Source organism: Ochlerotatus camptorhynchus, unplaced genomic scaffold (assembly GCF_037179485.1).
Source record: "Ochlerotatus camptorhynchus isolate MF236.1 unplaced genomic scaffold, CSIRO-AGI_Acam_v1.1 ptg000361l, whole genome shotgun sequence".
In the NCBI taxonomy this organism is placed as follows: domain Eukaryota; kingdom Metazoa; phylum Arthropoda; class Insecta; order Diptera; family Culicidae; genus Ochlerotatus; species Ochlerotatus camptorhynchus.
The window spans coordinates 6,068,803-6,082,745 of NW_027040849.1; positions in this window are offsets into that span (position 1 = coordinate 6,068,803).

The following is a 13,943-nucleotide window of genomic DNA, read 5'->3' on the forward strand; positions in this document are numbered from 1 at the left end:
CCAGTACAAGATTGTTCACATTTCAGGACAATCTAACATAGCTGATGTTCTGTCTCGTCTTTCCACACTGATTCCTCAACCATTTGATGAAGCGGAAGAGTTGACTGTGAGAGAAATCGTATCCTCTTCAGCAACAACAATGGCTTTGAAGTGGGAAGAAATTGGGCACGCTAGTAGAGAAGACGCAGAAATACAACAGATAATTGAAGCTCTTGATTCCGGGACAGAAGAAGACATGCCGCTGCCATTCAAAATGATTTCAACTGAGCTTTGCCGCCTAGATGACGTGTTACTAAGAGTAGACCGAATTGTAATTCCTGAGATTCTTCGGCAACAAGTGTTGCAGATAGCACACGAGGGCCATCCGGGTATACGGATTATGAAGAGCCATTTGCGTACAAATGTGTGGTGGCCCAAAATGGACCAGAACGTCGAAAAGTATGTAAAGGAATGTCGTGGCTGTATTTTAGTTGCTGCTCCCAGTCAACCAGAGCCAATGATCAGAAAGGGACTCCCATCACGGCCTTGGGAACAAATCGCGGTAGACTTTCTAGGTCCACTTCCGAATGGCGAAAATTTGCTAGTGTGTATTGATTACTATAGCAGATTTATGGAAGTCGTAGAAATGGATGAAATAACAACAGCATCAACTATTAAAGAACTTTTAATCATTTTTTCGCGGTATGGAGTTCCAGAGTTACTTCGTGCAGATAATGGCCCTCAGTTTTCTTCTGAAGAGTTTCAAGCATTCTGTGATGAATATGGCGTACATCTGGATAGCACTATTCCGTACTGGCCGCAGATGAACGGACAGGTTGAACGGCAGAACCGTTCCATTTTAAAACGATTGCGTATAGCCCAGGAGTTGGGACAAGATTGGCGAAAGGATCTGCGACAATATCTGCTAGTATACCATTCTTCAAACCATTCAACTACTGGGAAACCACCTGCGGATTTGATGTTTGGTCGCCGGATGCGAACAAAGTTGCCAAGAGTTCCTACCAACACTTATGACGATGGAGAGATAAGGGACCGAGACGCAATAGAAAAGGAAAAGGGTAGAGCATACGCTGATAATCGCCGCAAAGCAAAACTTAGTACTATAGAAGTTGGAGATCAAGTGTTGGCGAAGCGGATGAAGAAGGACAACAAACTGCATTCGAATTTCTCGCCTGAAGAATATAGTGTGATCAAAAAGCGGGGAACAGATGTCACTATTAGGTCGTCATCTGGCAAGGAATTCCGAAGAAGTGCTGCTCACCTGAAGTCATTACCAAGGAAATCGATGCAGGAGAGTCAGCCGAATGAGAATACGAGTGGTTCTTGTCGTCGACAAGAATCGTCAGATACATTGGACATCGGTCCCAAGCTAATCGATTCACCCCTCGAAACATAGGAAAAACCAATAACCCCTCATTTTGTCTGTCAAACTTTCATAGCGAATCAAAACAAACATTGCGTAGTACTAGAATTTTGACTAGAATGTGGTACGTTAATCGTTTTGCTTGGGACCGAAGAGAGTACCAGAGCTGAGCCAAAAAGTTGAGCCCGTTTCTTCGGAACCTTCTGATTTTAGGGTTACCTCTATGGTAATAGCACAACGATGCGCTATACACATTTTAAATAAAAATTAAGCGATCGATTCATCCTCTGGTGGTAAATAGTAGTAAATATGAGAATGTCAAAAAGAGTGTTGTGAACAGAAATTTTTGTCGTAAGACATAAGAAGCGAGACATTTTTCACTTTTCCTAATAAATTGATTTATCTGAGATGCTACAAAACTTGATCCGCCGACAAACTGACATGATTGACCATAGCAAAAACAATAAAATTTCAGACCAAAGCACACTACTGACATCTGGCTCCGTGTTTGCGGCAAATATTTAGCTAAACCATGAACCCCCATGCAATAGTTATGAATTGGTTCGTGTCTGATCTATTCTGGACAAATTATTTTTATCTAGATAAAAAAATCCTATGGATTTGACAGTTTGGATCACTGCACATCTAAATCGGCCGTTTACGATTTTCGGGCACAAGTCAGAATTAAGTGTCATGTCGGTTTGTCGGTGCTTGATCTATAGTTGAAAAATTTAATTCAGTGGTGCTCAGGAATATTTTTGTTGAGAAAAATGGATAATTATATTAGTGCCTTAGTGGTTATGATCTTCCGGATTTCTTGTGTGTGAATAGTTGCGCTACAAATCAGTACAGATCTGTGGAAAATCGTAAAATAAAACAATTACCGATGGAAATTTGCAAGATGTTCAATGAAAAAGACTTTAATTTGCGTTGTGAAAAATACGAAAAATTTCGTTGTGGAAAAAAACATACGGTTTGGTTGACGTTTCTCCTTGAATTCGCCTGGCGCCCTCTACATTGGTGGTGCATTAAAAAAGCCTATACAGCGCACTACTTCCGACACTATGTTCAACGTACAGAACGAGAGTAAAATTGATTGTGGCTAGTGGGTTATTCCGATGTTCAACAGTACCGATATAAGTTGAGAGCCGGCGTTCCAGTAGGAACGTAATAAAGCCAAAAGTAAGAATTACTAACCATTAATTTATTAACATTCCGAACACGATGCCTCCGGTAAAATGGGTAACGGCAAACTTGCAATGTTTAAAAAAATCATAGCTCAGCCATTTATTGACGAATTTCAAATCTATTGGCGCCGTTTGAAACTGCATACTTAAAAGATTTATTCGGTATCAGCAGAAGAGTGATTTTGCAAACATTGCCAATGTGCCGTTACACATTTTACCGGTGGCATCGTGTTCTGAGTGTTAATTCTTAATGGTAGATTGACAAACAGGAGACAAACCGAAAAGATTTGGATCACCTGTATTGGCGTTAAGGCGCTTCCTTGTAGAGTCAACAAATGGCCGCTACTCAGGCTGCACTTCCACCTCGAATTTTCAATTACACAAATCTCGGAAATCGATGCTGCATTTCACCTGCAATTGTTACTTCATGTATGCTGCAGTGCAGCAAACAATTTGAATGTGGCACGTGTCGTAGAAGCACATATTTGTACACTTAAAGTTTCGAAGTGGTTCCGAGAATAAGGATGTCACAGCGAATCCCCTTTTCGGCACCGTCAGATTGACAGTTTATTATGGGAGTACGAAGTCCGCTATGTTTCACGCGCAGTCTGACGTTTGCTTATGAATTTTACCGTAGGAGTAAAGCGCTACAGAGTCGCCGTCAACGCCAATTACCATGTGAAGGAGCTGATTAAAATTATACAAGCAATACATCTATCCAGTTTCAAAAATCTGTAAATTTATTATTCGGGCTCTTGGCTATTTCTGGCTCCATTCGTACAGCGCTGTTCATCTTCTTTGGTGAATGGGATTTCCATATCCAGCATCGCGGAATCGGCGAGAGCAGCGCACCTCTGAGCATCCGTCATGCTGTTCCATTCCGCCGCGGCACCAGCTCTGGAGTCGTACCAACCCATGGCTCGATAGAGCCAATCGGAAGGAGCTGGCCTGGGACCTTTTCCGTACGATGGAATGTGCTGGGCGGCTGATGGATTACCATTCATCTGTCCCGTCGTGACGATCACGCCAATGGTCAGCAGAACGAAGGTGATTAACTTAGTGAACATTTTTACCGGCTTTTGACGGTTCAAAAGACTAAAACGGAGCATTGGCTGGCTTGATAGCGAGTTTTTAAAGCATGTTGTACTCTTGATCGATTCGTTATAGTTTTGCAATTTCCTCTTCGACTTCATTGATTCGTTTCATGCATTTTCTTGCTTTGTAATGCATTATTTACAATGCGGAAAAATCGTAATAGACCATTCCTATAAATTCAATCAAAACTATCAGAATACAATGCAGAATATAGTCATTATTGCGCATTTCACACCAAACTGGACTAATAAGCGCGTTTTCACTTATTAAAAAGTGTGATTAAAGAGCGACCTTCGTCTAATTGTCTTGGTGTCTTCGGTGCATTTATTTCTAATGATGCAAGCTAGAGTCGGTGTATAATGAGTCACGCCAAGAGAAAAACAGTTGAACTTGCATCACGGTTTTCGAAAGATTCCCTTTCTTTTAACTTGGCAACAGAGGACTTCTGCATCAACTTCAAATGACTTTTAGCGAGGAAAAAAATAACGGCTGTAGTATATCATTATATCAGTGATTTTGTGGAATTATCTTAAGGAAAAATAGTAGAAATTGTCATTACTGATCATTACAAAACGTATCGCATGACAAATGTCCCAACAAACATTGGATGCAGAACAAGAGCTTATTCAGGGAGAAATATGCTTCTTCAGCTAAAAATTGGCTTATTCAGCCTTTAATCAGCTCAAATTGTTTGCTGGGGTAATGCTCACTGCGTGTATATGATCATTTCTTCGGTTATATTTAATATTTAATTGCAATACCTTTCGTGGACCTTTCATAGCATCGTAATGCTTGTTTACTTTGCACGATAGGTAGCCGGTTTGACAGTTCAATAGGTAGACTTGGCTTCACTCTTGGCCTTACTCATTATACACCGACTCTAATGCAAGCAATAAGTACTCCGAAGACACCAAAACGATTTGACGCAAAGGTGCACTTTTATCACACTTTTTGCATTTTTGGGGCAGTCCAGTTTCAGATGCAATCAAAAATGTGAACCATTTGCCGAGTTAAATCTAACAATTGGTTAAAAATGACACTTTGACACAAGTTGTGTTGTAGCAAATATATTATATTAACAATATGATCCACTTTTTCGCTTAGCTGGCGAACCAAATTTTAAGCGATGAAAGTACCTCTGTGGCCAAAAAGGCTACCAGTGTATTTGTTTATCGTTACGAGGGATAAACCAAATGAAAATTTGTTTAATATTTCAAATGAATGTATTTCAGCATATTATTTTATTTGTTGACAACAGTGACATGTCAGACAAATTTTAAAGTAATAAACACAATGTAATTAACGAAAATAATGTGACTCTTACTTTTGTAATAAGTGCTATATTCGCACCCCTCGATTGTAATTGAATGATTGTTGCTGACCTTTTTCAACGCTAGATGGTGCGTGCAATATTTGGAAAAGGCATGAATGGATCATATTGTTAATATGCTATATTTGGTTGTAATGTCAAACGGTGGAAACTAACGATTTTTAATTGGCTCACTACTTGACTAGCCTATCGGTCCTATGGTTTATTAAATAGGGTATGTCCTCATCCGTGTATATTGCAACAAAGCAGGCAAGCAATATATCATTATCCTTCTACCACTCGGATCGAGCTTTGTTACAGAGCGAGTTTGTCATGGTAGTCGTAGCAACCGTTTTGTCTGTATCGTTGGTTGCTTTATGTGTTTGGATTCACTGATCCTGATTTTTGTATATGATAAAAGTTGGGATGGTTTTAAGGCTGTAAAGCTGCAGTTTTCATGTAAATCAGCTAGACTAGATCATTTGCAAATTGCAAGTATCAAAAATGAATTATGAAGGCTAGTTTGATGCATTTTCCAGAAGTATAACGAGAAGATGAATTGAACTGATAACGACTATAAGTTGTGAACAATCGCAATTGACCACTTTGTCAAGCAGTTTTGGCGTGACTTTCTACCACCAATTTCACAAAACTAGACCAACTAATTTCGATTTTTTTATGAAACGCACAAATGTTGGCTACTTTTCTCGTGGTTCGAGAAAACAAAATTTAAAAATAATGTTTTATTTCAAAGTTCGAGTGGTAGTAAACGTCATTTTAACTGCTCGAATGAAGTGGTTAATTGAACCTTTGCAAATCATGAATTTTATGATAGTGCACTTATTATTAAAACGTTTGATAAAAACTCATTGACCCTCTTTAATGTTAAGAAAAGGAATCATTGTCCTCCTTAATCTCCAAACATCAAATGAAATGTCCTCCTTTTCAAGTTTTTGACATGGTAACCCTACTCAAATTGTGGAGATACGTCAATCCTTACTGTTGGTTTACTAAATAATATTGGAAGAGTTTAATTAAAAATGTATAGGGGAAACGCTCCTATAGTTGCGGTACGTTAGAAGCGTTAGGTTCCTATAGTTGTATATTGAGTCTCCACCCTAATCAAAACGAACTTATCGGTTGTTTAGCGATCTGGTTAAAAGTCAAACGAATACAATTTCAAAATAAAGTACTATACTTTTATCACTGCTATGCAGGTATCGTGTTGGATTTTCATTTCCTTTCAAAAACTGGGTTTTTGGGTTTTTGGGTTCTTATCTACAACCTACTCAAACAGTTCGTCCAGGGATTTTTCAACTTTGGCAATCAATTCCGGCAATTGCGATTATCTGTAGTCGTCATGATGTCATCAAAACAGCACAACCTTTTTTTTAGATGTGCTCGTGCATCCAGATCTACACGGAGATGAAAAACTACCCAAAATTAAGTACTTTTCCCTCAATTCCGGGGTTCAGCCCAATAACCCAAATTTGAGTAAATCGCATATAGTAGTTTCCATTTAACACCAGCAAAAAAATTACCTACTCTTAAGTATATTCTACCCAAAATTAAGTTTAATTTACGTAAATTTGAGAATATGTATTTTACTCAAAAGTAACTTATTGGGCTGAACTATATCGTTGGGTCGAATCTCTTGTTCCTTTTTTGACAACAATAACGAGTGCAAGTGAGAGGCTGAAGTCAATATTAAGTAAAAAGAACTCAAATTTTGGGTAGTATTTTTTCTCCGTGTAGGCGTCTTGTACAAAGGTGACGCACAAGGAAGAAGTGTCAGTTTGTTTACCAAAATTAACTATGGCTATTTTATATGGCATGTTTTGCTATAAACAAAGTTTTATCGAGGTTTTATAACGTTCTCCATGCTGAAATCACGGTCTGCAGAACTCTGATAAAACCAGAAACGTTACTTGGGAATGGTCGTTGTGTTTATAAACTAATTTCTCATCAAAGATTGATCACTTGCGTAGGAAATTAATTTGGCAAGGCAATAATGGTCAGCCTACACCATCCAGTCGTATGTAATAGGTCCAAATCCGCCAGTTTTGTTTTTTTTTTGCATTTCTTGTGGCAAAACTATGATCGTTTCATGATTATTAATGGCAAATAACTCACGACCATACGACTGGAAGGTGTACGCTGGTCATGAATGCCTTGCCAAATTATTTTCCTACGCAAGTGATCAATCTTTTATGTGAATTTCGCGAATAAACACGAGGAGCATTGATTATAGCAAAACTAGCCAAATAAAGTGGTCATGATTAATTTTAGTAAACAAACTAACACTTCTTTCTTGTGTGTCACCTTTGTATAAGGCGCCTAGATCCCGCTTCACGATAGTTCTCTATTCTAATAAAATTTAGTATTTTCTATCAAATGATGATTTATAAAAAATCATGTTTTATTTATCACTTCAATAAAAATAATCCTATCCTAAAAATGTGTCATCCATATTGGAGTGGTCATCATCTCGTTCGAAAAATTGTTTTGTTTTATTATATGCTTTCTTTACAGTTCTGATTGGGTGGAACAATACTTCTCCAATTGGTTTCAATATATTCTGTTTCGCCCAAGTTTTTGTCTTTTGCCACTTTCCCTCTTTGACTGGATTTCCATCGCAATCCATGGTCTGTGGCGTTTGAGCTTCCATAACTGTAGACTGATGGCCATAGGGTTGTACAGGTCTGCCATCGTCCACCACCGTTGAATCAGTGCTGTATAAGTCATAATAATCATGTTCTGGATCTTCTCCCCTAATCAGTTGCACTTGCACTGTTAGCACCAGGGCAAATAGAAGTAAAACCAACCAATTTCTTCTCATCGCCATGATTCTCGATGATCCAACTGAGGAAGCTCACTCTCGGACACTTATAAGCAGACTGTAGGAAAAAATTGTTCACCAGCTATGAAACGGCCGTCAACTGATAGTGCTACAGATGCTATCAGTTGACCCGAACATTCGCTTATGATCTGCACGGGAATTCCCTCCAGCTGATACAGCATCACGTTAACACAGTAGAACGAACGCTGATCGTATATAGAGCCTGGAATTATTTTTTTTCCCTTGATTTGTTTTCCGTCGATCTTGTTTTCCGCGCTGAGCACCAATGCTACCGACGTCAGGGAGGCAGCTCCCATACCTGGGCCCTACCTATCATCAACTACTCATAAACCGGGGACCAACGGCTTTACTTCCTTTCCGAAGGAAGGCGTGATCAGAGATGTTATGCCTCAGAACATCCCGGCGGCGCCGACCGGAATTGAGCCCAGGCCTGCTGGGATGAGAGATAACCACGCTTACCACTACACCACCGGCGCCGCTGAACTGGAATTAAATTAGAATCAATATTTTTCCTTAAAGACTGGCCTGATTTATTGCGTCAGTAAAGTCAGTTCTCGCCAATGATTTTAATTTAGGGTAAATGTGCCAGTTTTCGGCCCCAGTGGTCCCCTAATTGGTCCTATCTTAAATTTCATTTTTTTTTTGTAATTCTGTATGCCTAGATCGATGCGAAGTGAAAGTTGTATTGTAACATACACAGCAAAAAAATAATTTTGATATCACGTCAAAGTGGATGCACTACAATCATGTCGAAAATATGGTGTAATATTACTTGCTAAAAAGGACAAAATTATCATTAATACCATGTATGAACTGGCATTACGCTGCTTTTACTGCATTTGTTTATTTATGTGGTCATAAAAATTACATGAAATTTTCGACATGATTGTAGTGCATCCACTTTGATGTGATATCAAAATTATTTTTTTGCTGTGTATGAACAATCATGAAATTTTGCTAGCAAAAAAGGTTGTGAAAAAATGGGTGTGGAACAGCCTGGCAGTAGAGTCTGTGTATAAGAGTCACGTCAAGAGAAAAATAGTAGAACTCGCATCACGGTTTTCGAAAGATTCCCTTCCCTTTCACTTCGCAACGGACAAATGAGTTCTAACAAGAAAACAAACTAGCGGCTGTAGTAAATCATTATATCAGTGATTTTGTGGAATTATTTTAATAGAAAACATTACTAATTCTCATTAATGATCATTGACAAACATATCCCATGTCAATTTAAAGCTCATTGATTGTATATAATCATTTCTTTGATTAAATTTTAAATTCTTTCATGTCTCGAAAAAAAAATCAATTAGAAAAATACATTAAATACACAGCAAATAAAATAAATTGTAATATCGATTGACGTAACTCAAGCTGATGTATAAAATAATAATGTAGTAGCAAAAACAGATACAATATTACATCAATTAGTGTAATTTTGTTCGCAAAACCGATGTACCTCGTACCACGTAATATCAACCGGTGGAAACTAACGATTTTAAATTGGCTCACTACTTCTTCTTCTTCTTCTTCTTCTTTCTCGATGCTCATTGGTTTTTTGACACATGAGCGTAAGGATGGCATAGCTGTATAACGCTATAGGGTCAACTACCCCATTTCCGGCCAATTAAGCACAACCCACACTAAGTTTTTCTTAATCTAGCGCAGTTTAGCACCAAACGGAATGTTATTATTACTGATGGCTTCCAAATTTATTTACCTTTCCGTACATACCGTGAGATTTGATAAAGAGAAACCAATCGTTGAGATATTGTCAAAAGTCTAACATTACTTCTTGACGCCAAACTCGGCCTACGGATTCTAAACTCGGTCTAACGCATTGAAACGCCATTGAAACGCCAATGAATTCACTTCGGCCTATAGGATGAAGATAAAAATTGATTCGGTCGGAGCGCTTATTTTGTTTTTGGGAATAATGGGTGCAAACCTTCATATCACGCGTTCTCATTGACTTCGTTTGGTAGCTTATTAACTAAAGTATCGTACCAAACTCGGTACCAAACGCATAATTGACATGTTAACTCTGCAATCATGGATTTATTTGAAGTTTTCTGTTCTATAGGCCCATGGGCGATTAGGCCGAAGTAGTTCTCTACCCTATTGCCAGCGAGTTTTGTTTATAGGGCTCACAACTTGACTAGCCTATTGGTCCCAAGCAAACGATTAACGTACGTTTTGATTTGCTATGAAAGTTTGACAGATAAAATTAGGGGTTCGTGGATTTTCCTATGTTTCGAGGGATGCATCGATTAGCTTGGGACCGACCCGGAATGAACGCTCGGTGCATCATAGATTTGATATGTAGGCCTATTCTGCGCGGCGTGTGAGGTGAGGTGTAAATTGTCACCTCGGGTGAGGTGAGTCTCCGTTCAAATCAAATGGAGAGTCACCTTACCCGAAGTGACAATTGTCACTTCACTGGTGCCAGCAAGTCACCTCACCTCACACGCCACGCAGAATAGGCCTAATGGTTAGTAATATCAAATAGTGTTACATGCAAACGAAAAAGATATACAACCAGTTTTTTAAAGTAATAGTTTCATCTTAGGCTGTGAACCATTTGCGGAGTTTAATTTAACTCGTGGTTAAAAATGACATTTCGAAAGTTATTTTCTATGTTCGAAAATCCCCGTGCTGTCGATCGACCGGTTTTCGAGCCACGGTTGTCAAAATTTAACTTCTTGTCTGTCAGATATAACCATGCTCGGATAGCAGGGTTAATCGATAACTTTTCATCTGTCAAATTTTAACCAAAAGTTAAAATAATCCACCAAATGGTTCAGAGCCTTAATACCCAACTAGCTATCTTGTATCTCAGTGACATTGTCTCACACTGAATCTACATTTAAAGTTATTTTGTGATTATATGGTTACTTGAATACTCACATAAAATTATTTGCAAGTACCACAAGTTGAACAACGCCCATCTATGGACAGCTCAATGTTTATCCCATTCTGCTAGGAAACACCAAAAAATATATAATAAATAGTTGAAAATACAGTTTTAACTGATAGTACTTTAAAAAACATCAAGCAAACCCATATTGGAACCTGCCAACAAACGGCTCCTGCACGGTTATGTGTGCCATCAGAATGGTTCATCGGTTAGGAAGTAAAGTACTTCTTAAACTGAAGCTATACATTTCTCAATGTAGGTCAACCCGTCAAATATCCGGATTACAAATTTCCGGTAGTCGTGCAAAATGGGTCTTAGAATCTAAAGCTTTCGACGACTTATTCCTGTTTTCAAATCAACAATCAGTCGAACCGTTTCAAATTTTGAAATTGCATTCTCACTAATTGCACTGCAAACATCTTTTTAAGCTCAAGTCTCCTCAGAAAACTCGCTCAGTACCGTCAAGATTCCCCACACAGCCAGCCATGTTCAAACATCCCAGCATCGTCATCTTCATGCTAGCGCTAGCGGTGACATCTCAAATCAGTTGCATAGATGGAGAAACGAAACCAACAATCGCAGCACTAGCCTCGGAACCAGGTCTACTACAATCCGTCAACAAGACGCTGGAAAAGTTGAACCAGATTCGTTTTCAGTTGTTAACTGCTACTACCACCACAACAACAGAGCAACCGAGCTTTTGGAAGAAGGTTCAGCACAAGACGAAGGAACACTGGAACAATTTGAAGGAATTCATGGGATAAAGTCTTGGTGACGTTGATGGGGTGTGCAAAATAAATGGTGGAACCTTTTACAAATTATTGAGACTTTAATTTTAACATTTTTGAAGCAAACGCTAAAGCTAAAATCCCTGCTATTTTACATGCGTGGTTCAGTTATCAGTACTTGATCACAATGCCTCAAGAATGATTCCCCGTTAAACGCTGACGAAGAGTTTCATGCTGAGACAAGTCTCAGATCGGATTATCTATGAGTTTATTGTTTGAACTTAAATTAGACTTTTGAATAGCTTCCTGAACAAAACTACCTGATTTCAACGTTTACATCGACATTACGACACTGATTGTAATTGTGTAGTGTTGCAATATGGCACACATTATAGGGCTAGGATTTTCAAGAAAACGATTAGCTTCTGTCCGTGATGTAATTGCCTATGCTTTCCAGTGCAAATCGATTTTTCCACCTAAGTCACAGCTCAACCACATCAAATTAGCCATTAGCACCCAACGCGATTAGCTGATTTTATTATAGCTCTGGTAGCACCAAGAAATATATCTATTTGAACCACTTCGATCAATTTTTTTTTAATATTTAACATATTACGTAGTAGTTTTTATCTCCCGTAAGATGATCGCAAAAAATAACAATTGCTTTACTTGAGAAATATAAGCAATTTAAAATTTCAATACCATACCTCATCGTGCAAAATTTTGAAATCTGCATCATCAAGCTTTTTTTTTAAGATGGACACAAGAGGCTTCGTTTAGTTAGAGCGTGTGAACTGGCGGGCTACCCTAGCAAAGTCGGTTAACAAAATGAAAGCAAATCGATATTAAAGTTTGCAGTTCCTATCATAATGAAAACTCATTTTGATTTAAATTGTCGCGACAGAAGTCTGATATCATATTGTGCTTTCATTATGCAGTCAAGACTTTTTAAATCAAAGCGACTTAACTTGAAGTTCTGCTGTTAATTTCTTGTTTAAAATTTGATTTAAGTTCATCTGTCGTTGAACGAACGATTATTGTTTATTTGTTTTGTTTAGTTTAACACATTTTAGGTCATTCGTGACTAGCCCGAGGTGACATTTGAGCTCAAATCTTTCATCGCGAGAAGCATGGATGCTAACCATTTACGACAGGCCCGTATTCAGTCAAACATTATGAATGCAAAATCAGAAATCAAATTGATTTCATTGAAAGCAGAATTAGTTTTCCGTTTGATTCAACAGTGTAAAATTTTGCTCTCATTTTTGCTGTGTTAACCGTTAATTCAACCAAAATGAGATCAAATGGAGTATTCAAAATAAGTTACATCATAACAGCAAATTCTAATTTCAATTTGATCTCTAACTTTGCTCGGGTAATAGGCATGCTTGGCATGCACAGTTGTGCACACCAACTGCTCATTTTTTGATTACTTTTCACTCAGTTGTTGAAATTTGATTTTCTTTAAAGCAATTGATAGATTAGAATCATAGCTTATTAGACTGATGCAAAATTTGTAATTTTCGCTCCACAGCGTTCAAACGGTTCCAATTTGGTTCCTGATTAGCCTTCCAAAATTTGAAGTCATTTAGTAAGAAACTGACTTGGCACAAACCATTTGATGTTTATATGGAAATTACTATAGGAAAACCAAATTTGGTGTTCATATCTTTCCAATAATTAACCCTATTACTTTGCTGTAAAAATTGATAGCTGTACCTGTAGTAATTTTTTACAGCTACAACTTTGTTGAAGACCATTTTTCGATAAAATGTACGGATCAAAAGTTATTAATGATTCAAGTCACTATTGCCTTATGATTATGCTCAATCAACTGCTGAGCAGACAACATTGATGTTTGTGGCGCGTAGAATAGAGCTAACACATCATGGCTACTATTCCACAATGCAGAATACAGTGTTGCCCACAAAACAGTTGCTTGATCATGCCATAAGATTACCAATCTCTCAATAACTAATTAATTAGATGTTTGGCTGAAAACAATTTTCAACAAATTTGTAGCTGAGAAAATTTTCCATAAGAATAGCTATAGAAATTTTTAACGGTACAATATAGTATGGAAGAAGGATAGAAACTATGAAGAAAAAGTTTGGTTTCCCCATAGTAATTTTTTTTTTTTTTCGAGGGTTGACCAACTGCAGTCTTAATAGGCTAGAATCTCGGTTGGGCTCTCCATGCGAAACACAATACTTTCAGACGACTCGAGCTATGGTGCTCACTAGGTCACTGCAGCTTTTAGGCTCGTATTGTGATCAACTGTGTGTATTATATTACGACCATAAATCCGAAGAACCCCGAGATCTGGGCGCAATCGCCCCTGCAAACAAACACGTCAATCGTCGGCCTCCCACGAACAAAAGAACAATCCTGCAAACAAACTATAACAAATCATAGAGGAACTATTCTTCTACCTGTTTGTGTTATTAGTTTTTCCAGACTGAGCCCCAATCCGCGAGAAACCGACAA